This window comes from Salmo salar, chromosome 23, assembly GCF_965601325.2.
Source record: "Salmo salar chromosome 23, fSalSal1, whole genome shotgun sequence".
Classification (NCBI taxonomy): Eukaryota; Metazoa; Chordata; class Actinopteri; order Salmoniformes; family Salmonidae; genus Salmo; species Salmo salar.
Genome location: NC_138313.1, coordinates 895,086 through 917,249, shown reverse-complemented (window position 1 = coordinate 917,249; position 22,164 = coordinate 895,086). Strand labels below are relative to the sequence as shown.

Below are 22,164 nucleotides of genomic sequence, written 5' to 3'. Positions count from 1 at the left end.
ACATACTTGGGTAATGGGAGTTTCTCCTCTGTATAGAGAGAGAGAGAGAGGTATTAACACATGAAAGCACAGAAACATATATTCTTGTTCTCATTCTAAAGACCATCCTGAAGAAAATAGAGGACACAATTCTCAAAAACAGGACAAAAAGACAAGACAATATGTTTTGCGTGAATCATAAATTGATATCAAGAGGGTGTACCAAAAAATATTTGAGTTATGCCTACAGATCTGACGTTAGTATTTGACCTCCAGAGTACAACAGGAGCAACAACATGCACTATCATCATCATCATCACCATCATCATCAATGAAGTGTCAGTGTGTGCAGCTACAGTACAGCTTTGTGGATGAGGCCATTATTTTTAAATCAATAAAACATCTATGTTTGCCTCAGCTGTGTTAGAATCACTCCCACAATCACTCTCACCTTCCTCCTCCTGAGCTTCCTGCTCTGATGTGCCGAAGGCAGAGAGAGAGAGAGAGAGAGAGAGAAAAAAAGAGAGAGCGATATACAGTAGAGAGAGAGAGAGAGAAAAAAAAGAGAGAGATATACAGTAGATAATGAGAGAGAGAGAGAGAGAGAGAGAGAGAGAGGAATGGTGAGAGAAAGATAGAGATGGGATAAAAGATTGAAGAAGAAAAAGAAGAAAGGAGTTAAAGACAAGTGCAAATAGGAAAAACAGGGAAGGAGGGAGGTGCAAGAAGACAGATATGGAACGATTGAAGAGAGAGTAATTTTAATGCAGTAGTGCCGACAAGCTTAGGAAAACTCACATTTCCCATCATGCACAGAGGGCCAGGCCACATCATTGACTACAACTGTGTGACCCCAACAGCTACTAGAGGGAAATGTAGTTTTCTAAGAATTGTACTGTACAAGCTTTCATAATTATGAAAACACATGTTCACACATGTACATGCAAGAAGTAATTGCAAATGTTCTACATAAGAGGATATACACTAAGTGTACAAAACATTAGGAACCCCTGCTCTTTCCGAGACATAGACTGACCAGTTGAATACAGGTGAAAGCTATGATCTCTTATTGATGTCACTTGTTAAATCCACTTCAAGCAGTGTAGATAAAGGGGAGGATACAGGTTAAATAAGGATTTTTAAGCCTTGAGACAATTGAGACGTGGATTGTGTATGTGTGCCATTCAGAGGGTGAATGGGTAAGACAAAATATTGAAGTGCCTTTGAATGGGGTATGGTAGTAGGTGCTAGGCGCACAGATTTGAGTGTGTCAAGAACTGCAAAGCTGCTGGGTTTTTCACACCTCTTTAGTGTCCTAAGTTTTCATAACTGTTACCTTAATTGCCTACCATCTGTAAGCTGTTAATGTCTTAACGACCATTCCACAAAAGCATGTTCATTAATTGTTTATGGTTCATTGAACAAGCATGGGAAACAGTGTTTAAACCCTTTACAATGAAGATCTGTGAAGTTATTTGGATTTTAAGAATTATCTTTGAAAGACAGGGTCCTGAAAAAGGGATGTTTATTTTTATGCTGAGTTTATATAAAAACAACAAGAAAATAAAAAATGTTGGAATAAATCCAATTAAGAACCCAAATAGCATTAATGCACTACCTTTAGCCATAGTCACATGGAGAAAGGCACATGGTTCCAGTCTAAAGTGATGTAGTGTTATACAGGATAAAGGGTGTAATTTGAGACAGCCATTGTTAAGTTAAAGTAGTAGAGTGTTGTAGGGGATATAGGGTGTAATTTGGGACACAGACAGTCTAAAGTAGTGTTGTGTTGTGGGGGATATAGGTTGTCATTTGAGACACAGCCAAAAGTAGTGCAGTGTTATTGTACATACTGGGTGTCATTTGAGACAACTAGTCTCACCTCCTCCATCCTCCTCCTGCGATTTTTCTTCTGGCTCCTCCTCTGGCTTCGCCTCCTGCTCCTCCTCAGCCTCCTCTGGAGAGAGCGAGAAAGAGAGAGAGGGGGGGGGGGGCAAATGGAGAGAGAAAAAGTCAGAGAGCAGTTCAGAGGACAAGATAAGGGACATGGGGCACTGACGAAACCAGGGCAGTGTGGTAGACAGGGAAAAAACTAAGACAAGTGTGGAGAAGAAAAATACACAAATATGAGACAAGTGGATGGAGAGAGACATTAGAATGATGATTAAAGAGATAGAAGATTAAAGGAATGGAGGGAGATAGAGAGTGAAAAGTGAGATGGAGAGTGTGTGGCTAATATAGTGAGGGAAAAAAGTATTTGATCCCCTGCTGATTTTGTACGTTTGCCCACTGACAAAGAAATGATCAGTCTATAATTTTAATGGTAGGTTTATTTGAACAGTGAGAGACAGAATAACAACAAAAAAATCCAGAAAAACGAATGTCAAAAATGTTATAAATTGATTTGCATTTTAATGAGGGAAATAAGTATTTGACCCCCTCTCAATCAAAAGGATTTCTGGCTCCCAGGTGTCTATTATACAGGTAACGAGCTGAGATTAGGAGTACACTCTTAAAGGGAGTGCTCCTAATCTCAGTTTGTTACCTGTATAAAAGACACCTGTCCACAGAAGCAATCACTCAATCAGATTCCAAACTCTCCACCATGGCCAAGACCAAAGAGCTCTCCAAGGATGTCAGGGACAAGATTTTAGACCTACACAAGGCTGGAATGGGCCACAAGACCATCGCCAAGCAGCTTGGTGAGAAGGTGACAACAGTTGGTGCGATTATTTGCAAAGGGAAGAAACACAAAATAACTGTCAATCTCCCTCGGCCTGGGGCTCCATGCAAGATCTCACCTCGTGGAGTTGCAATGATCATGAGAATGGTGAGGAATCAGCCCAGAACTACACGGGAGGATCTTGTCAATGACCTCAAGGCAGCTGGGACCATAGTCACCAAGAAAACAATTGGTAACATACTACGCCGTGAAGGACTGAAATCCTGCAGCGCCCGCAAGGTCCCCTGCTCAAGAAAGCACATATACATGCCCGTCTGAAGTTTGCCAATGAACATCTGAATCATTTAGAGGACAACTGGGTGAAAGTGTTGTGGTCAGCTGAGACCAAAATGGAGCTCTTTGGCATCAACTCAACTCGCCGTGTTTGGAGGAGGAGGAGGAATGCTGCCTATGACCCCAAGAACACCATCCCCGCCAGCAAACATGGAGGTGGAAACATTATGCTTTGGGGGTGTTTTTCTGCTAAGGGGACAGGACAACTTCACCGCATCAAAGGGATGATGGATGGGGTCATGTACCATCAAATATTGGGTGAGAACCTCCTTCCCTCAGCCAGGACATTGAAAATGGGTCGTGGATGATAGCATGACAATGACCCAAAACACACGGCCAAGCTAACATAGAGTGGCTCAAGAAGAAGCACATTAACCTGTTGGGTCTAGGGGGCAGCATTTGCACGTCTGGATAAAAAAAATGTACCCGATTTAATCTGGTTACTAATCCTACCCAGTAACTAGAATATGCATATACTTATTATATATGGATAGAAAACACTCTAAAGTTTTTAAAACTGTTTGAATGGTGTCTGTGAGTATAACAGAACTCATTTGGCAGGCAAAACCCTGAGACATTTTCTGACAGGAAGTGGATACCTGATGTGTTGTATTGACTTTAAACCTATCCCATTGAAAAACACAGGGGCTTAGGAATATTTTGGCACTTCCTATTGCTTCCACTAGATGTCACCAGCCTTTACAAAGTGTTTTGAGTCTTCTGGAGGGAGATCTGACCGAACAAGAGCCATGGAACGATGATGTCCCATTAGACACCTGGCGCGCGAGTTCATGTTGGGTACCCTCGTTCCAATACGTTATAAAAGAGTATGCATTCGTCCACCTTGAATATTATTCATGTTCTGGTTAAAAAAGGCCCTAATGATTTATGCTATACAACGTTTGACATGTTTGAACGAACGGAAATATATTTTTTCCCCTCGTTCATGACGAGAAGTCCGGCTGGCTTACATCATGTGCTAACGAGACGGAGATTTTTGGACATAAATGATGAGCTTTTTTGAACAAAACTACATTCGTTATGGACCTGTGATACCTGGAAGTGACATCTGATGAAGAGAATCAAAGGTAATGGATTATTTACATAGTATTTTCGATTTTAGATCTCCCCAACATGACGTCTAGTCTGTATCGCAACGCGTATTTTTCTGGGCGCAGTGCTCAGATTATTGCAAAGTGTGATTTCCCAGTAAGGTTATTTTTAAATCTGGCAAGTTGATTGAGTTCAAGAGATGTAAATCTATAATTCTTTAAATGACAATATAATATTTTACCAATGTTTTCTAATTTTAATTATTTAATTTGTGACGCTGACTTGACTGCCGGTTATTGGAGGGAAACGATTTCCTCAACATCAATGCCATAGTAAAACGCTGTTTTTGGATATAAATATCAACTTGATAGAACTAAAAATGCATGCATTGTCTAACATAATGTCCTAGGAGTGTCATCTGATGGAGATTGTAAAAGGTTAGTGCATCATTTTAGCTGGTTTTATGGTTTTGGTGACCCTGTCTTTGACTTGACAAAACATTACACACAACTCTTGTAAATGTACTGTCCTAACATACTCTAAATTTATGCTTTCGCCGTAAAACCTTTTTGAAATCGTAAAACGTGGTTAGATTAAGGAGATGTTTATCTTTCAAATGGTGTAAAATAGTTGTATTTTTGAAAAATTTGAATTTTGACATTTATTTGGATTCAAATTTGCCGCTCTTGAAATGCACCTGCTGTTGATGGAGTGCACCACGGGTGGCACGCTAGCGTCCCACCTAGCCCCAAGAGGTTAAGGTCCTGGAGTGGCCTAGCCAGTCTCCAGACCTTAATCCCATAGAAAATATGTGGAGGGAGCTGAATGTTCGAGTTGCCCAGCATGACAATGACCCAAAACACACGGCCAAGCCAACAAAGGAGTGGCTCAAGAAGAAGCACATTAAGGTCCTGGAGTGGCCTAGCCAGTCTCCAGACCTTAATCCCATAGAACATATGTGGAGGGAGCTGAAGGTTCGAGTTGCCAAACGTCAGCCTCGAAACCTTAATGACTTGGAGAAGATCTGCAAAGAGGAGTGGGACAAAATCCCTCCTGAAATGTGTGCAAACCTGGTGGCCAACTACAAGAAACGTCTGACCTCTTTGATTGCCAACAAGGGTTTTGCCACCAAGTACTAAGTCATGTTTTGCAGAGGGGTCAAATACTTATTTCCCTCATTAAAATGCAAATCAATTTATAATATTTTTGACATTCGTTTTTCTGGATTTTTTGTTGTTATTCTGTCTCTCACTGTTCAAATAAACCTACCATTAAAATTATAGACTGATCATATCTTTGTCAGTTTGCAAACGTACAAAATCAGCAGGGGATCAAATACTTTTTTCCCTCACTGTAGAGGGCAGAGGATTGGGGCTTTAAAAACCATTTGTCAGCAGTGTGCTGAAAGCTATAGGAGCTGAGAGAATAGGCTAATAATAACAGGGTCATAGACTTCCACATGCAAGGCCAAGTATGGTCCAACAATGACAACACTAACACCTCAGCATAGCAACCCACTCACCTTCCGCCTGCTCCCCCCTAGCAGAGAGAGGGGGGAAGCAAAAGTGTGTGTGTGTGAGACAGAGAGAAATTCAGTTACCAATTCAGTTGGCAATAAATTCCAAATTTAAAGTGGCCATCACACATATGTATATTATTTCCATACTCACTTGTATTCCTCCTCTACATCAGACATGGCTGCACTAAAAATAGACCAAAAGGAGAGACAATATAAATGTCATATATAAATCTGACTGATTATCTAGCAACTATCACACACTACCACGATACAAAAATCAAATAGGTGATTGTTTGTTTTTTTAAGTCAATATGATGGCTTAATGATTTTTCCCCTGTGCTCGGTTAGGTTTAATTCAGTTCAAAGTCTTCCACAGAATTCACTACATCAAAGCAAAATATTTTCCCAATACACAAATGATGCGTGAAGGATGCTCAATTTCTCCCGCTGATCACACATACAGTTGAAGTCATACATTTACATACACTTAAGTTGGAGTCATTAAAACTAATTTTTCAACCACTCCACAAATTTCTTGTTAACAAACTATAGTTTTGGCAAGTCGGTTAGGACATCTACTTTGTGCATGACACAAGTAATTTTTTCAACAATTGTTTACTGACAGATTATTTCAATTATAATTCACTGTGTCACAATTCCACTGGGTCAGAAGTTGAAATAAACTAAGTTGATTGTGCCTTTAAACAACTTGGAAAAGTCCAGAAAATGATGCCATGGCTTTAGAAGCTTCTGATAGGCTAATTGACATCATTTGAGTCAATTGGAGGTGTACCTGTGGATGTATTTCAAGGTCTACCTTCAAACTCAGTGCCTCTTTGCTTGACATCATGAGAAAATCAAAAGAAATCAGCTAAGACCTCAGAAATAAAATTGTAGCCCTCCACAAGTCTGGTTCATCCTTGGGAGCAATTTCCAAACGCTTGAAGGTACGATGTTCATCTGTACAAACAATAGTACGCAAGTATAAACACCACGGGATCACGCAGCCGTCATACCGCTCAGGAAGGAGATGCGTTCTGTCTCCTAGAGATGAACGTACTTCGGTGCGAAAAGTGCAAATCAATCCCAGAACAACAGCAAAGGACCATGTGAAGATGCTGGAGGAAACAGGTACAAAAGTATCTATATCCACAGTAAAACGAGTCATATATCGACATAACCTGAAAGGCCGCTCAGCAACGAAGAAACCACTGCTCCAAAATTGCCATAAAAAAAACAGACTACAGTTTGCAACTGCACATGGGGACAACGATCGTACTTTTTGGAGAAATGTCCTCTGGTTTGATGAGACAAAAATAGAACTGTTCGGCCATAATGAACATCGCTATGTTTGGAGGAAAAAGGGGGACGCTTGCAAGCCGAAGAACACCATCCCAACCGTGAAGCACGGGGGTGGCAGCATCATGTTGTAGGGGTGCTTTGCTGCAGGAGGGACTGGTGCACTTCACAAAATAGATGGCATCATGAGGTAGGAAAATTATGTGGATATATTGAAGCAACATCTCAAGACATCAGTCAGGAAGTTAAAGCTTGGTCGCAAATGGGTCTTCCAAATGGACAATGACCCCAAGCATACTTCCAAAGTTGTGGCAAAATGGCTTAAGGACAACTAAAACAAGGTATTGGAATAGCCATTACAAAGCCCTGACCTCAATCCTATAGAAAATTTGTGGGCAGAACTGAAAAAGTGTGTGCAAGCAAGGAGGCCTACAAACCTGACTCAGTTACACCAGCTCTGTCAGTAGGAATGGGCCAAAATTCACCCAACTTATTGTGGGAAGCTTGTGGAAGGCTACCCGAAACGTTTGACCCAAGTTAAACAATTTAAAGGCAATGCTACGAAATACAAATTGAGCGTATGTAAACTTCTGACCCACTGGGAATGTGATGAAAGAAATAAAAGCTGATATAAATCAGGAATTGTGAAAAACTGAGTTTAAATGTATTTGGCTAAGGTGTATGTACATTTCCGACTTCAACTGTTTGTATGTTGTATCACACTCATTTGTTTGGTCATGAGTGTGTCATGAGTATTGGTCATCCTTTTTTGCTACCCTCTCTAAAGTTATTGGTCTTGACCTGTTGCCTTGTCCTTTGATAGCTACATTTGGAGTTCCATCTGTGCTGCAGTCTCACCAAAACTAAAGCAGATGTTGTAGCATACTGTAGCCCACCGACAGATCTTACTTCACTTGATGTCCTCCAAACCATCCACTGCATCAGCCTGGTTGAAAGACCTAATGTCTTTTCTCAATTTAGAAAAAATGGAATACACAGAGCATGTACTGATAACTTTTTCCTTAGATGGCGACCTTTACTTTCCTTTTTTTAAACAATTACACTCTGTTGGTCAGGAGTAAGAATTTTGGCCGACAGGGGAAGGGGGCTCCTTTTGTTTGTTTTCACTTTGTTGGGGGGGGGGGGGGGGGGGGGGGGGGGTCTTGTTCCAATTAGAAAATGATATGTTTGTAGTTATACAACAAATTGTAAATTGTATGCCTTCATATTTCCAATAAAAATCTATATATAAGAAAATAATGGGTGTTCACACAACATAGAGAAAGACACACACAAGTGGATTGTGTGTGTTGGACCATGGGGATTTCTGCTATAAATTGTCCCAGGGTGCTGACATCTTCCTTGCTGACAAGCAGAGATTGACAGCGTGAACAGGTGAGAATGTTACGGCCCTAAACACAATGAGGATACAGTTTCTAGCACTTCTTCAGTTCCCCTTCTTTATTTCTCTCCTCTATTTCCCATTCCTATTTGTCATCTTGAACAATAGACCAATAGATGACTTTGCTGTGAAGTAGAGTAAACTTGATGGTACACAGCAAATTGGCTAGTGTTCATTTTTCAGTGTAACATTTCTAGCATTGATTCACTCTATAAGAGTGAAATTAACACTCAGTGGTGCAAAATAATCTCCTGCGTTGGTGTTGATAGCCAAAATTAAAACAGTCCCATCAAAACCACCACCATCATTATCATATTTCCCAGCATGCTCTACTGCAGGTCGCTTTTTTAGGATTGTTTTTAATATCTGTGTTTTTGCATGTACATTGAATAATCTTATGCTGGACAAATATAAATAACATATTTTTCTAAATGAATCCAGTCAGTTAGTAGGATTTATTGCACTTGTTACTGAAATGATTGTTCTGGTTTAAATGGTTTACGTAGTCTTTTAAAAAGAAAAATCAAGCTTCCTAACCCTGACAGTCATTCCGAATGCAGGTTAATAAAAATTCCAACTGTAGGATATCCTAACTTTGTCTGGATTCCAAATAGGAATTACACATTACTTTACCAGCCAGCATAATATGATTTAGGCCATCAAAGTAAGGCCTTATAATATATGTAATGTAAAGTCAAAAAGTTTAATTTGTAAAATATTCACCTAGGTACTAATTTGGTGAAAGCCATAGGCCTTTAAATAGAAAGGTTTCAACAAGAATTTAACACTAGCTCTAGATTTAACACTGAGTGTTAATTACCCCACATTTGAGTAATACTGGCAAGTGTAATGCAGTGTTACACTACCAAGTGTGTAATTAACATGCAAATTGTAACACTATAATCAGAGTACCTTTTACACTCTGTAGAGTGGGCCCATATGTCATTTGAGGTAGTGTTAAAATGTACTCTAACCTGTCTGGGATGGGGGCAGTATTTTCACTGATAAAAAACGTACCCGATTTAAACTGGTTACTACTCTTGCCCAGAAACGAGAATATGCATATTATTAGTAGATTTGGATAGAAACACTCTAAAGTTTCTAAAACTGTTTGAATGGTGTCTGTGAGTATAACAGAACTCATATTGCAGGCAAAAACCTGAGAAGATTCCAAGCAGGAAGTGGCCTTTCTGCGAATTTGTAGTCCTTCTGTTGCTTTTCTATCAAAACTACAGTATCTGAGCTGTTACGTGACACTTTCTAAGGCTTCCATTGTCTCTCTAAAGCCTTCAGAAACCGGATTGAGGCATCTCCTGTCTCTGGGCAGATAACAGGAGCACAGTCTGTCAGTGGACTGCCTGGTGACAGAGAGATTGGAGATACGCTGTCACGAGACCTCGCCATTTTTTCTCTTCCTTTTTGAATGAATACAGCATTGTCCGGTTGGAATATTATCGCTATTTTACGAGAAAAATAGCATAAAATGTATTTTAAACAGCGTTTGACATGCTTCTAAGTACGGTAATCGAACATTTTTATTTTTTTTGTCTGGAAATGCGCTCGCGCGTCACCCTTTGGATAGTGACCTGAACGCACAAACAAAATGGGGATATTTGGACATAACTATGGATTATTTGGAACAAAAACAACATTTGTTGTGGAAGTATCAGTCCTGGGAGTGCATTCTGACGAAGAACAGCAAAGGTAATACAATTTTTCTAATAGTAATTCTGAGTTTAGTGAGCCCTGAAGTTGGCGGGTGTCTGAATAGCTAGCCTGTGATGGCTGAGCTATGTACTCAGAAAATTGCAAAATGTGCTTTCGCCGAAAAGCTATTTTAAAATCTGACACAGCGATTGCATAAAGGAGTTCTGTTTCTATAATTCTTAAAATAATTGTTATGTATTTTGTCAACGTTTATGATGAGTAATTTAATAAATTCACCGGAAGTTTTGGGTGGGAATGCTAGTTCTGAACATCACATGCTAATGTAAAAAGCTTTTTTTTATATAGATATGAACTTGATTGAACACAACATGCATGTATTGTATAACCTGTTAGGGCTAGGGGGCAGTATTGACACGGCTGGATAAAAAACATACCCGATTTAATCTGGTTACCACTCCTACCCAGTAACTAGAATATGCATATACTTATTACATATGGATAGAAAACACCCTAAAGTTTCTAAAACTGTTTGAATGGTGTCTGTGAGTATAACAGAACTCAAATGGCAGGTCAAAACCTGAGAGATTCCTTTACAGGAAGTGGCCTGTCTGACCATTTCTTGAACTTCTTTTCCATCTCTATCTTTTACTAAGGATCTCTGCTCTAACGTGACACTTCCCACGTCTTCCATAGGCGCTCAGAGCCCGGGAAAAACCTGAATGTCGTCATCCCAGCCCCAGGCTGAAACACATTATCGCCTTTCTCAAGTGGCCGATCAAGGGACTCTGGGCTTATGCGCGTGACCCGACCGCCCCCGCCTTTGTGATTTTTTCCTCTGTTTGCCGAAAAGGAGATTCCCTGTCGGAATATTATCGCTTTTCTACGAGAAAAATGGCGTAAAAATTGATTTTAAACAGCGGTTGACATGCTTCGAAGTACGGTAATGGAATATTTAGAATTTTTTTGTCACGAATTGCGCCATGCACGCGACCCTTCTTTACCATTTCGGATAGTGTCTGGAACGCACGAACAAAACGCCGCTATTCGGATATAACGATGGATTATTTTGGACCAAACCAACATTTGTTATTGAAGTAGCAGTCCTGGGAGTGCATTCTGACGAAGACAACAAAAGGTAATCAAACTTTTATAATAGTAAATATGATTATGGTGAGTGCTAAACTTGCCGGGTGTCTAAATAGCTAGCCCGTGATGCCTGGGCTATGTACTTAGAATATTGCAAAATGTGCTTTCGCCGAAAAGCTATTTTAAAATCTGACACAGCGATTGCATAAAGGAGTTCTGTATCTATAATTCTTAAAATAATTGTTATGTATTTTGTCAACGTTTATGATGAGTAATTTAATAAATTCACCGGAAGTTTTGGGTGGGAATGCTAGTTCTGAACATCACATGCTAATGTAAAAAGCTTTTTTTTATATAGATATGAACTTGATTGAACACAACATGCATGTATTGTATAACATAATGTCCTAGGAGTGTCATCTGATTAAGATCATCAAAGGTTAGTACTGCAGTTAGCTGTGTTTTGGGTTTTTGTGACATATATGTTTGCTTTGAAAATGGCTGTGTGATTATTTTTGGCTGTGTACTCTCCTAACATAATCTAATGTTTTGCTTTCGCTGTAAAGCCTTTTTGAAATCGGACAATGTGGTTGGATTAACGAGAGTCTTATCTTTCAAATGGTGTAAAATAGTCCTATGGTTGAAAAATTGAAATTATAGAATTTTTTAGGTATTTGTATTTCGCGCCACGTACTTCCATTGGATATTTGGCGAGGCGTTCCGCTTGCGGAACGTCTAGATGCAAGAGGCTAAGTGTTGATTTAACTCTGCAAAATGTACTGTGATAGTCATGGTTGGTTATACTTGGGTTTGTATAATCAAAACCTATAGGTCTGGTCCTCAGCAATACATTTTGTCATTGAATATAAGGGCTTTAAAAAACTTGAAACTTGTGGCCTGGGGTTGGTTTCAGCACACAAGAGTTGATTAGATTGAATTCTGGTCCTTCTTTCACCAGTACTTCTTTCTCATTTTGTCTATCAACCCCTATTATTTATTGTGTCTATCAACCCCTATTCTCTTCCTCGTCTGTTTATTAACCCCTCTTCTCTTTTCCCAGTGACGTCTCTCCACAGTGGTGTCAGCTGAAACTTTATAGCATAGCATTGCCCAGGAAATTTTTATAGTGCACATAGCTGTTGCCACGCCTCTCCCTCACTTGGTTTTGAGCCTGAGACAATGTTGGCCATCCCCCTTTCCAACAGGTGTCACGGGTAATGAGTTACTCAGTGTGATTACCTAGCCAACAGAAGGGACAATGAGACGCACTGACAGATGGATGAAGGGACACATGGTGGGTGACAACATTGGTGGAGTTCCAGTGCTGATAGAGTTGGTCCTGTTGTTTCCTTGCTTTCAAAGCTCCACTGTGTTCTGTTTGACTTCTCGTGTTTGTTTGTGGTACTACATTGTCATGAGTTGACTGACATTTTTTCTTCAGTAGAATGTTTTTCAATGTATTAGGTTAGTTATATGATGTGCTCCTAAAAGCTCGTCCTGGATCTGCTTCCGTCTCCCTAACCATTACCACACTCATTTTAAGACAATTATCAATGCTAGATCAGGACTCCCTGATTTTACCGGCCTACATATGAAATCCACCAGTGTTTAAGACCTGACTTATGCTAGATCTAGGTCTATACCCAAGATAATTCCACTCTAACTAGGAACAGGGTCATGTTCATTAGGCACCAAGGTAAAAAAAAAACAGACAAACGGGGAGAGACAACCTGGAATTGTCCAATAAGAAACATCATTTTGGTTTTCTGTTGCAAAACATTTAAAAACATTTTCCATTGCGTGCTCCAATGACCGACCCAGGAGAAGCCAGCATGGATATGGAAAAAGGGTGTGAACTCAAGCTGAGGGAGGGAGGGTTAAGAATGCCGGCCTAGCAATAGGCCTAACAGGTGAGGCAGCGGAAGCCCACCATTTGGAACTAAATGGCAGTTGGTTGGCTAAGCAGTCCGGCAAGACAGACAACCGGGATTTGAGGGAAGTGTAAAGTTACTCCGGGACATCAGCGGAGGGAGCATTAACGGTGGAATTCTGATGAGTTCATTTTAGTCAAGGACACTGTGGGAGAGGATGGTAGGCAGGGTGGGGAGACGGTGGGAGATTAGGGTGAGTCACACCGGCCATTATCACTGCTAAAGGGGCGAGGACCGTATTAATAGTCCTAGGAGGGAGGGAGAGCGGGGATCACTGCTCCTAGCTAACGGTCTGTTGGAATGTATATCAATCTATCTAACCCGGTGGGAATGAGGAAGAGGAGGGAGGAAGAAGAGACAGTTGGCACAGTATGACGGACTAGCTGAATGGACATTAGGGATGGCTACAAGTGTTAAAAGGTCAATTAATGCCCTGGACTTATCCCAGCCGCTGATATTAAAGTACAATCCATAATCATCCACAGGAGACAATATACTCAAAACACCATACATGACCAGGCCTACATTGATTAGTACATGCAATAAATATATGCACCAACTAAAAACACTGACAGAGTATAAGTTTGATCAAACAGGTACAAGAACTGATCCCACAGACAGACAGATAAGAGATTCCTAACAAAAATATACATAAGACACCAGTTTTCCGGACACAGCTTACTAGGTTTAACAATCTCTGTCTGAGAAACTGAGCCTAGATGACGAAAACAGAGCAGCATCAAGATGTGAAAGGTCAGAACCTGGATGTACAGGGGGAGAGTTGTAGAAAGACTTACCGAGAGCAAGGTGAGGTTTCAATGGTGTGACAGACAGATACACAGACCAACAGACAGAGGAGCCCTGGAGAATGACTATTGTAGTGAGAGACAATGGGAGTTTTATACAGGGGAGGGGTGGTGATGGGCAGTGTGCGTATGTGTAGGGCAGAGGGCCATGGGCGGATTAGGAGAGAACTTTGGGAGAGAAAGACAACCACCTCCTGGGATTAAGAGAATGAGTGAATGACCTCACTGAACAAGAGGGGCAGGTGTAGAGAGAGAGAGACACAGACACACAGAGAGCGAAAGGGGAGAGAGAGAGAAAGGGGAGACAAAAGAGGGATGAGAGGAGCATACCAGAGCCAGAAATGCCCAGCAATAGGTGGGATGAGTATTTTCTTCCCTCTCTTTCCACAAATAGAGTCTTCCGTTGATAGAGGGACTCCGGGAAACGTAGTAAAACAACTAAAACCCATATTAAAGAGAGTTGAATGGGGTATTGTTGGGATACATGTTGATTAACTGATTGTTATGGCTAAATATGGCTGGTGTGATAATGAGAATGCATGGCTAATGTTTAGTGTGATAACTCTTTATTTATCAAAGATGAACTGAAGTGATTTGAACTTTAGCACTCACAGACCGTGATAATAACAGTTTTATTTTCATATACAACAAATAGATATCAATATCTGACATTCTTTTTCTCCATGAAGACACCACACCACTTGCATTGTCACCGTGAGAATTTGTGGAGAGAGAAAGGGGAGGGAGATAGAGCGAGAGAGGAGAAAAAATATCAGACATCATGTGTCAGTGAATAGCTGTACTGTGTTTAAGAATGTGTGTGTGTGTGTGTGTGTGTGTGTGTGTGTGTGTGTGTGTGTGTGTGTGTGTGTGTGTGTGTGTGTGTGTGTGTGTGTGTGTGTGTGTGTGTGTGTGTGTGTGTGTGTGTACCTGTGTGTTGGTGTTCTACTGTGTTACGCTGCCCTCCTGGTCAATGAAGGGAATGAAACAGTCCAGATGAAAGGGAGGGCCGGGCATTCAGGACCAGCCTGTCCTCCCCAAGGTCCAGAACAAGGGAGAAAGAGGAGGCCTGGAAAGAGGAGGAGGGAGGGAGTGAAGGAGAGAGGACAAGAAAATGTTGCTGATTTACGTATTAATATTGTAACACGCATCCAAAGTTGACCAGAAAAAAACTCTGGGCCCTATTAAATCACTGCCACTTATGTTGATTGGATAAATAATTTTAAAAGGTGTGTTGGTGCTGGGCTGGAACAAACCCCAGCACATCTTGTGGGTCCCCAGGACCAGCTAAGAAGAATACTGGCATAGAGTATAGGGAGGGAGTGAGTAAGCAGTTTAACACATTGAGTATATGGAATTATGAATGGGTTCACAACAAAGTATATAGATATAGGGTAAGGAAACAGTTTGAGCATAGGTGGTGAAGGATGGGTTCAGGACATAGTCTATAGGGAAGGGGTGTCGAAACTATAAATTATAATGATATGATATGGCTTGAGAGGGGGAATAATCCGGCCCCAGGGTGGTTTGAGTTAAATAAAAATAAAAACGCAATATACTTTAAAATGACTAAATAATGGACCTACATTCATATGGTTTCTTGACTGTGTCCAGCTCGCTAATAATCACTAGATAGTCTGGGAGAATCGAAAATTCCCCCAAACGATGGATAGAGGACTATTTTTTACAAATTTTGACGGTGAGGAAATACAACAGATTTTTTGTGCGGCCCTCCGAATGCTTCCCCTGGAGCAAAATGACTGATACCCCTGCTATAGGGGAAGAGATTAAACACAGAGTATGGGGGAGAGGGATGTGTTTAGGACTGGGCTTGTGTCTCTTGTTCTGGATCGGTGTCCCGTCTACGGGACAGCTGTTGCTCAATATGCATAATGTGACTAGAACGTTGCTGTAAACAACAACCAATTTCCCGGTACATATAAGTGTCTTATATGGGCAGAAAGCTTACACTCTTGTTAATTACATTTATATTTAAGTCATTTAGCAGACGCTCTTATCCAGAGCGACTTACAAATTGGTGCATTCACCTTATGATATCCAGTGGAACAACCACTTTACAATAGTGCATCTAAATCTTTGAAGGGGGGGGGGGGGGGGGTAGAAGGATTACTTTATCCTATCCTAGGTATTCCTTAAAGAGGTGGGGTTTCAGGTGTCTCCGGAAGGTGGTGATTGACTCCGCTGTCCTGGCGTCGTGAGGGAGCTTGTTCCACCATTGGGGTGCCAGAGCAGCGAACAGTTTTGACTGGGCTGAGCGGGAACTGTGCTTCCTCAGAGGTAGGGGGGCCAGCAGGCCAGTGGTGGATGAACGCAGTGCCCTTGTTTGGGTGTAGGGCCTGATCAGAGTCTGAAGGTATGGAGGTGCCGTTCCCTTCACAGCTCCGTAGGCAATCACCATGGTCTTGTAGCGGATGCGAGCTTCAACTGGAAGCCAGTGGAGAGAGCGGAGGAGCGGGGTGACGTGAAAGAACTTGGGAAGGTTGAACGCCAGACGGGCTGCGGCGTTCTGGATGAGTTGTAGGTGTTTAATGGCACAGGCAGGGAGCCCAGCCAACAGCGAGTTGCAGTAATCCAGACGGGAGATGACAAGTGCCTGGATTAGGACCTGCGCCGCTTCCTGTGTGAGGCAGGGTCGTACTCTGCGAATAATGTTAATCTAACTGCATTGTCCAATTTACAGTAGCTATTACAGCGAACAAAATACCATGCTATTGTTTGAGGAGCTAGCACAACACAAAACACTTATCACGGCGACAGGTTTGATACATTCACATCTGAAGGTAAATAATGTACTTTACGTTCTGTAATCTTGCTCTGATTTGTCATCCTAAGGGTCCCAGAGATAAAATTTAGTATAGTTTTGTTTGATAAAATCCTTTTTAATTTCCTAAAAATATCCATGTAGTTTGCACGATTGATTTTGAATTTCCACTCGTTGAACTTGCAAAGAAAGACATCTGTGAAAATCGAACGCAAAACTTTGTTTCAACCAGTCAAATTAGGTTTGTATTTATACCTCAGACGCTCTTAACTAAAAGTAACCAGCCTTTGCTATATCATTCTGCATTCAGTATATCCTATGGCAAGCCAATTTTAGCCAGGAAGACATGACATCACTTGATTGACTGTGTCACGTCCTGACCAGTAAAAGGGGTTATTTGTTCTTATAGTTTGGTCAGGACGTGGCAGGGGGTATTCGTTTTATGTGGTTCAGGGTGTTATTCTGTATGTGTTCATGTAGAGGGGGTATTTGGTTTATATGGTTCGGGGTGGTTGTTTATGTAGAGGGGTATTTGATTTATGTATTCCGGGGTTTTTGGGTTATCGTTCTATGTTAGTTTATTTCTATGTTCTGTCTAGGTGTTTGTATTTCTATGTTTTGGTAATGGGGATTGGGGCCTTCAATTGGAGGCAGCTGTCTATCGTAGCCTCTGATTGAAGGTCCTATAATTAGGAGTATGTTTGTCAAGGGATTTTGTGGGAGATTGTTTCCGTGTATAGCTTCATGCCTTACAGGACTGTTAATCGTCGTTGTGTTTTTGTATACGCGTTTGTTTTGGTTTTCCTTCTTTGTCCTCAATAAAAAGAAGATGAGTATACATTTTCCCGCTGTGTTTTGGTCTACACCCTACGACACCCGTGACTGACTGTATCTTGGTCCAATGACCATCTATCGTTTTGAAACATAACTAGCTAGATAGCCAGTGCTTTACAAGGGTATGTGTTTCAAAACAACTTACAATATAGCTACTAATACTGGAAAAGCTCAATCAAAGTCCAGGTATACAGATTTTGGACGATATTATAGCAGAAATCTACCAGGAAAGTGTCACGGACTAAGTTAGTGAATATAGTTTAGATTCAACAGCTAAAGGAGAGGACGTGACCTTTGACTGGTTAGTGAAAACGTTTTTTATATTATATTATATTTATATATATATATATATATATATATATATATAAAATCCCGAATGAAATATGTGCATGAATAGTAAACAAGGTACTCGAAAGCCATATCATGTCAAAGTCAACATACAATACACATTGGGCTCCTGGGTGGCGCAGTGGTCTAACACACTGCAGTACCTGGTTTCGAATCCAGGCTGCATCACATCCGGTCGTGATTGGGAGTCCCATAGGGCAGCGCACAATCGGCCCAGCATCGTCCGGGGTAGGCCGTCATTGTAAATAAGAATTTGTACTGACTTGGCTAATAAAATAAAGGTTCATTTTATTTAATTTTTGAATATTGATACACACTTCACCACAGTGTTCACCATACTCAAAATAATATATGTTTATAGATGTGTTGTTAATTTGATGTATTGCCAAAATAAATGTTCAATAAAATATGTGATAAACTTGAGTTCTTACTGATTTGTATTTTATTTTTTATCTTCAATAGTGGTAAAGACTCGGACTTCAAAGAGACCACATTCAAGTCCTCCATCCCCCACTTAGTCTGAATGTGGCTCTCTCTGGCTCCACACCAAACCCCGCCCGGCCATTTAGAGGTGTGAACACCCAGCCAGCAAAGAGGTAGAGGATGGTAAGTGCTTTACAGCAGAAAGAGACTTGGGACCAGCAGCACAATCTTGTGTAGAGGACTCAAGGTGCTCTAAATACTGTAATTGTAAATTGTGTGTAAATGTTTTTTAGTTTTTTTTACTTTGTGTGTGGTTTGTGGTGTGTTCACTTATGACATTAGATCAGTGTTGGCTGCTAACTTGACCCTTATCTTAAATATTTCACTTCTGTGTTTGGAGACATTGGATCAGCATTCTTGTCACGTCTCCTGTTAGTACATTTTATGTAGGGAAGCTAATGATCCATCATGTATGACATTCCTGGGAGTGTGTAAACTTGTATTTTTTATTAACATAGCATTTTTGTACGTTTTCTATAGTTATGTTCTTGAAAATGTATCTATTTACCAATTCGGCCACTTGGAGGCCACTTGGGTACATTTGGGCAAATCGTGAGGGGCACCTGGGTGACTTTTCATTTTATTTTACCTTTATTTAACAAGGTAGGCTAGTTGAGAACAAGTTCTCATTTGCAACTGCGACCTGGCCAAGATAAAGCAAAGCAGTTCGACACATACAACAACACAGAGTTACACATGGAATAAACAAACATACAATCAATAATACTGTAATGTCGTGTGTGTAGGTGGCAGGGAAGTCAGGCGCAGGAGAATCGAACTTGGTATAAATGGAGTAGTTTAAGAACGTTTAACAAAACTCCAAAACCAAAGTATATAATAAATAAAAGTGGGTACACGACGTCCTCGCGCAGACTGCTGCGGTAATGGTCGATCAGGGCCCTGTTGTTCCATCCCGCGCCGGCAGCCAGGGTCCTAAACTCCAGGGCAAACTCCTGGGCTCTCCTCATCTCCTGCCTCAGATGGTAGAGGCGCTCACCCGCCAATCTGCCCTCGGGTGGCTGGTTGAAGACTGCCCGGAAATGGTGGGTGAACTCCTCAAAATGGTCCAACACCGCATCTTTCTCTCCATACACAGCGCTGGCCCACTCCAGGGCTTTCCCGGTGAGCCACGAGACGAGGGCGAAACTCTTCTCATGGTCCGATGGCGCTGGGTGGACATGGCCAGATAAAGGTTTAATTGGAGGAGGAAACCCTGGCAGTTGGCAGCACCTCCGTCGTATCCCTGTGGCATGGAGAGACGGATCCCACTGGGTTCAGGCGGGAAAGGGGCGCTCAGGATAGACCCCGGTTGTGCTGGTGGATGCGCTGGAAGAACTCCCTGTCTCTCCCAGCGGTCCATATTCTGGACAACGCGATCCATGGAAGCGCCCAGATGGTAAAGCCTCTCCGTATGCTCCTGGACGTGCTCCTCCACCTCCATGGCCGGGGTACCCTCTCCTGCTGACTCCATAATTGGGTCAGAGATTCTGTAATGTCGTGTGTTTAGGTTGCAGTAAAGATAGGCACAGGAGAATCGAACTTGGTATAAATGGAGTAGTTTAATAACGTTTAACAAAACTCCAAAACCAAAGTACATAATAAATAAAAGTGGGTACAAGAACCCGTCGCGCACCAATCCATAATACACGAGCAATACGAACAAACAATCTCTGACAAGGACATGAGGGGAAACAGAGGGTTAAATACACAACATGTAATGAATGGGATTGGAACCAGGTGTGTAGACAAAACCAATACAAAACCAATAGAATATGAAAAATTGATCAATGATGGCTAGAAGACTGGTGACGTCGACCGCTGAGCACCGCCCAAACAAGGAGAGGCATCGACTTCGGTAGAAGTCGTGACAAATACAGTAGAAAAATCTACATACAGCATGTGCAAATGAGGTAGGATAAGAGAGGTAAAGGCAACAAATAGGCCATGGTGGCGAAGTAAATACAATATAGCAATTAAACACTGGAATGGTAGGATGTGCAGAAGATAAATGTGCAAGTAGAGATACTGGGGTGCAAAGAAGCAAAATAAATAAATACAGTATGGGAATGAGGTAGATTGGATGGGCTATTTACAGATGAGCTATGTACAGGTGCAGTGATCTGTGAGCTGCTCTGACAGCTGGTGCTGAAAACTAGTAAGGGAGGTAAGAGTCTCCAGCTTCAGAGATTTTTGCAGTTCATTCCAGTCATTGGCAGCAGAGAACTGAAAGGAAGAATTGGCTTTGGGGGACTTCATACTAAATGTCATGTAGCTTGCTCATTCTTGAAGTTATCAGTCTGAAACGTTGCACATACACAGTTGCCCACTTGGGACACCATCTAAATTACCTCCAGCTTCTTAGCTGAATGTGGGGCTTTTCTTTTTCACGTAAAAGTTGGTGCAACAAAAATGAAATAGAAAACATATTATTTTCTTTGTATTATCTTTTACCAGATCTATTGTGTTATGTTCTCCTTCATTCATTTCACATTTCCACAAACTTCAAAGTGTTTCCTTTCAAATGGTATCAATAATATGCATATCCTTGCTTCAGGTCCTGAGCTACAGGCAGTTAGATTTGGGTATGTCATTTTAGGCAGAAATTGAAAAGAAAGGCCTGATCCTTAAGAGGTTTTTAAACACAGAGTATAGCGGGAGAGGGATGTGTTTAGGACTGGGCTTGTGTCTCACCACTCTAGGCAGCTGTATCTCTGCTATCAGAATCTCTGGATCACCTATAGGGGGTTCCACTAGCAGACAGAACTCTGGCCTGGAGATGGATGGAGATAAGAGAGGAGACAAGATGAGATGGAGAGGAAGAGAGAGGTGGGTTAGAGCAAGAGTGAGAAAGAAGGAGAAAATTAATATGTTCCAGTTTGGAATGTGACAATCAAATCCACAGTGGGCAACTCAGACAGACCTACCGTTTGGCTGGTTCTGGAGGTGTGTGAGTATCCCTGTGGAGAGAGAGAGCGAAAGAGAGATTGAAGGGGGGGGGGGGGGGGTAGGCGAGAGAGAAGATTGAACTCTTCCACATACAGACTGTAGTTAACTCTACACCATGCTCTAGTGGTGAAGTATTGATAACAGAAGTGAGTTTTGTGTGGTGTGTGTGTGAGTGAGAGTACAAGAAAGAGTGAGAAAGAAAGAGCAAACAAAAACATACTTAGGGTCAATTTCCTGAATCAACGGTTTGCTCTTGGTGTGAATATTCTGTTCGTTCACAGAGAACAGAAACGTCCTGTTCTTCAGAACCTTCCAGTCTGGGAGGGAAGGAGAGGAATACACATGAAGTAAGGAGAGAAACAGAGGAATATTACCTCATCTGGAGCAGAACACACAGAACACATGCCTGATTAATGTTCACACACACACAAAAATGTTTTAATAAAATCCATATTCAAGCTTACACACACACACACTAAAGATACAGGCACACACACCTCGGCTGAGCTCCAGGTTGTATTTGTTCTCCGGCCCCTCTAATGACACAGCGATCAGAAACTTCTGGAATAGAGGATCCTTCTACAAACACACAGACAGGAGATACACACACACACACACACCTGGCATTTCTCGAAGAACTCTTCACTGATGACCACGTCGTAGGCTGTGCAGCCTTGGGAGTCTGTGGGGACAGGACACAACCAGAGGTGTGCCCAAGTCACTATTACTTGAGTCACAAGCAAGTCAAATCACAAGGTCCGAGTCTCAAGTTGAGTCCCAAGTAGAACGGGTCGAGTCTCGAGTCATGTCCAAGTCATGCATTCTATGAGCAAGTCAAGTCAAAAGTTTTTTGAAGTCACAAAATTATCTATACATGCAATGACTGAAAATCTTTATTTATTGAGGCTACCAGACAACCCTTTTCATTATTTTGATGACGTAATTGTAAAATAGGGACCTTGTAGCAGTCAGTAATAAGGGCAGGAAATCAGCACAAGGCAAGGCATGTAGA

The 22,164-nt window shown here is 41.5% G+C and overlaps 1 pseudogene; it reads right to left on the bottom strand.

Annotated features, from left to right (window-relative positions):
• Positions 1–12,177: 12,177 nt before the first annotated feature.
• Positions 12,178–21,959, bottom strand: LOC123729805 (PIH1 domain-containing protein 1-like; annotated as a pseudogene).
• Between the last annotated feature and the right edge of the window lie 205 nt (positions 21,960–22,164).